This window comes from Trachymyrmex septentrionalis, unplaced genomic scaffold (genome assembly GCF_001594115.1).
Source record: "Trachymyrmex septentrionalis isolate Tsep2-gDNA-1 unplaced genomic scaffold, Tsep1.0 scaffold7, whole genome shotgun sequence".
Lineage (NCBI taxonomy): Eukaryota > Metazoa > Arthropoda > Insecta > Hymenoptera > Formicidae > Trachymyrmex > Trachymyrmex septentrionalis.
In genome coordinates, this window is record NW_017305884.1 from 4,142,532 (window position 1) to 4,146,921 (window position 4,390).

Sequence of the window (4,390 nt, forward strand, 5' to 3'; positions counted from 1 at the left end):
ATTGCTGGTGTTAAGCGTAGTTAAGCACGGCTATACGAACGACTTCCTTATATCTTTATCAGTGTTGTGGAGAGAAAAGGGGATCGTTCTTTAGATGACCAGGGTGGTCTTTGTGTCATATAAGTAAATATTAGCGGAGGATGATGAGAACCCCTCCGCTCGCTTCATCTTACTTTCTCCTTCTTCTTTTCATCGACGACAAGCCCGAGATCCTCTTTGCTCTCTCTCCAACAGATCTGTTCATTCCGGCGCGACGTCATTCTGGAGGCTTTTACCTGTCCTCTTCAAACCGACCGGATCTCACCGAAAATTCACTCTGATATTACCCTCTATTCAAGTATGAACTCATGTCGGTGTCTTTTCTTCCGCGTGGTAGACAATGCTGATCAAAAACTATATAGGCACTTGTGACTTTAACTGTAAATGTTTGGCAACAATTTATTAACATTAAAACATTTAAGCAAATTTTTAATTAAATTTTAATTTTTATTCGATTAATATTAAAGGTTATATGTTTTTTCTTTAAATGCATAGGAATATATTTTCTATTGGCACAAATTCCGAGATGCTAATAGCATTAAGGTTGTCTATGTAGCTTGTGCTGTTTTGCTCAATAAGGTGCATGAAACGTGCCTAGCCTGTCCCCACAGGCACATCTGTCTCACTAGAAGCGTTTGATGAAGATCGTGTGCGATTGAGTACTGCGATCCAAAATTAACCTCAATGCACGGAAAGTACAGAATATAGCGTAGTGACGTCAGGAACGACGTAGATTCCGTAGTGCGGTTCCTCGTTTCGTAGGTCGAATGAAAGCATATCCGCGCTTTAATACGAGCACTAACACGTTTATTGTTCATGCAGTCATTGCCACCCAAGGACGATTTGGTTTAGCTGTATAAATGTTTTTGATGCTGTATGTGTGTATGTATGTATGAGAATAATTTTTTTCACTGTACGAATGTGAAAATGATACGTACATCCACATATATATAATTACATAAAAGTATATTTGAATATATGTGTAAAGATATTTATTGTATACATATTTATGAAGTGCTTATAATTTTGAGATACTTACAAAAATCACACAATTAATTATTTCCTTTTCTATCTACTTTAATCGATTGTATTTTTTTTTGGATACCACATTTCAAAGAAGTCCGGGAAAGACTCTAAACACCAAGCAAGCAAATAACGCGATTTGGCAATGCCCTGCTTTGTATTTTATCTTAACAAGTATTTTAGTGTTCATGACGTAATGATATTCCATTTGTTACTCCATGTAATGGGTTTAATTTTGGGCAAAGATCTGTTGCGCATCAATGTCAAAGCAAAGGATTAAGGACACGTTGACGGAAGCTTTGTGTGCAGTGACTACTAGATATAACTATTATTAATATATGACGTTACACAATACAATTGTTATATTATTAAAAGTCATTAATAAGGATATCCAGATATTAATTAGAGAATATAACAGATAGACAAAGTGCTAAATTTTGATTGATCTGTTTTAATGATAGTTCCCAACACCTTACCTAATCGCTAGTTCGTTCTTCTTCCGCTCTGTATTCGTGAAGTTGGCTCCAGCCGCTCATCTATAACATAAGTTCCCTAATGTAAACTTGCCTTTGACAAACTATGAAGTGTCAACGGATTAGCGAACGGCGAATACGCCGCATAATTTGGAAGAGAAAACTGCAAGAAATACAAGTCTGTGCGACAAGGTAAGGTTATTTGAGATTATCGCACCCGTTTTAATAAAGAAATTTGCTTATAACTCGATAATAGTTTCATAACAAAACTTACAAATTGCTGTTGCCCAATAATTTTCATAATTTTGTTCTGCTATGAACATTCGTGGAAGACTTTATATCTACGTTACTGTGCTCTACAACAAATTAAATTATTAAATTTAAGAAGATGATATATTATTTTGAATTTTAAGAAAATTTATTTGCCTAAAGATATATTATAGAAATTAAATTATGTTTAGCTATGTATTTATTTATCTCAGATACATTTTAAGTTAAATATTGTAAATTAATTTTTAGTTTTAATATTACAATTGTTGCAGAAATCTCGGTCTTTTAACCTTCTTTATTATATATTTTATCTTGTGTTATTATCTGATATCTAAATGAGAGAAATAAAAGATATTTTAAGACATAAATGTATAAAATATTACAATGTATCTAAGACAAAAATATTTTGCAATAAATAATTAATATAATCAATACATATCTTTTTTTTATATATGTTGTTCTGAATCTTGGCAAACTTTAAGTTGATTTACAAATAGTTTTAAAATATGTATGTATTATTGACTGTCTTCTTGTGTTTTCAATCATATCTGTCGATTCATTATGTATTACGGCAAAAAATTGCAATGTAACTGAACTTTCCGCCGTAATATGAAACGAATTTGCAACAACGCAACGTTCTGATCGTTTGAAATGACATAATCCGGATAATCGAACGTTAGCATAATATAGATATAATAGATATAATCCCGGGCAAATCTCGCCAGGGTAATATTAATAACATTATGCAAAACTTATAAACCTAATAGATCTGCTGCGAGAAATGAAATTTGTACCATTTTAACCAATTGCATCTGATCATTATCGCAGGGCGTACATGTTTTCGTATTCTGTAATATCCGCGAGTATTGAATTCATTATGATTATAATAGGCTTCAAATGTCGCTCAGATTGCGCGACTCCGTCGTGATCAAGTAGCGCCGTTAATCGAAATACTTCAGCGGCGCCGAGAGTCGCCAATAATTATGAAGAAAAATAGGTGAATTGATAGCGACTCTATGAAACAAAGGGAAATTCATCCCTCTATACACTGAAAAGTACCGACCACTCCTGCGCAAGCGTGTATCGGAACGGGGGTTGACGACGGTGCACGGCGTCGCGACGCTCACCGGCGCTCACTTGAATCCTCGCCGCGTGTTCGTCGGGCGATTTGCCTTGAAAGACCGTGTCCGAGAAAGGAGACGTGAGAAAAGAAGTTCGGCTGGCTCGCAGCACAAATACATTGATCGTAGATCGATGCTACGTGCAAAATCCATGTCATCTCGACAATCAATCGTGACACGTAATCTGCTACTCCTTTTTTTTGTTAAATCTCGATCGTCCGCGCGTATCTCGTGCGAATACGTAATGTCGCGCGAGAGTGCCAAAGGGAGCGAGTGAAAAAAAGGGACAGATGTGATCAGACGCCGATCGGGGAACGACGCGCGATGACCAGAGGGACATCGCGCGCGAAAATGTCTCGGTGGATTGTGTCCGAGTGTCCGGTGATTTAACGTCCTCGACAAGGCTATCTCCTCAAGTTTCGTACTCCGTCGGACACCCAACGAGCCGAGCTTATCGCCAAGGACGATCGAGCGCTATTGTTGAACGCAGATTATGATCTAGAACGATCGAATTGATTAGACACGGTGATCTTTTGCGACGAGAGGTCGGAGACGATCCGGATATACATGTTAAGGCCGTTCAAAGGACGCTCAAGGGTAGTGTCGACGTTTATGGAATTCTTGGCTGAACTTCGAGTGCCGATTGACTTTTACCGAATCATCGATGTACCAACGCCGTGAAGCGATATACGACCACCGGTCGTCACGCTGTGAGGTGATAGTCGTCGCGTGCCGATCGAAAAACTTGGCGCCGACGCGTATACGGAAGATGGAAGTAAGAACTCGCGTTCGTGCGTCCGCGTGGAGCACTAAGGGTTGAAGTTTCGGAGTTCCGGTGGCCTACTTTGGCTCTGTCCTCCGGACGGAGGGCGCACGAGGTGAGGCTATCACTTGCTTACTTGTTGCCGTGCTTTCCGGTAGGATATCCGATCATGTCGATTACGCAAAGAGGTTTTGGGTCTGCACGTCGAGCTTTTATCGTCAGACACGAAGCGAGGGTCAGGCGTGATTATTTAATAGAAGAGATAGAGCTCAACTCAACTTCTTTCATTCTTTTTGATAGAATTAAAAATACAAGCTTATTCTGGAATTCCCATCGTACATTATTTTTAGATAAAAGATTTAGCAAAATTAAGCGTTTCTAATTCAAGCGTGGAATAAACTAATGTAATTTTCTTTTCTAGTTTTTTATCGTAAATCTTAATTTCATAGTCATCGCTCAAAGACAAGTCATCGAATATTATCTTATTGCAAGTACTTTTTTAGTATATCTGTTTCAATATATGGATAAATATGAAATCATTATTTAGCCGGAAATAATTAATAATTGAAATTAAATTATTTTTACTTTATTTTAACTAGATACACATTACACGCCATAATAAATGTAATATGAGAGAAAATAAATCGTAAACGTGTCTAACAATTCTTTAAAATGCACGCAAGAGAATATTTATTAAATAT

The 4,390-nt window shown here is 37.3% G+C and overlaps 1 protein-coding gene across 1 annotated transcript in view; it reads left to right on the forward strand.

Moving 5' to 3' along the window:
- The first annotated feature begins 3,614 nt into the window (after window positions 1–3,614).
- The window catches only part of LOC108753443 (probable muscarinic acetylcholine receptor gar-2), a 38,151-nt gene continuing 37,375 nt past the window's right edge, over window positions 3,615–4,390 (forward strand). The window contains exon 1 of the mRNA XM_018495002.1: window positions 3,615–3,804. The gene's annotated coding sequence lies outside the window, so the exon portion shown is untranslated. The remainder of the gene's footprint in view (window positions 3,805–4,390) is intronic.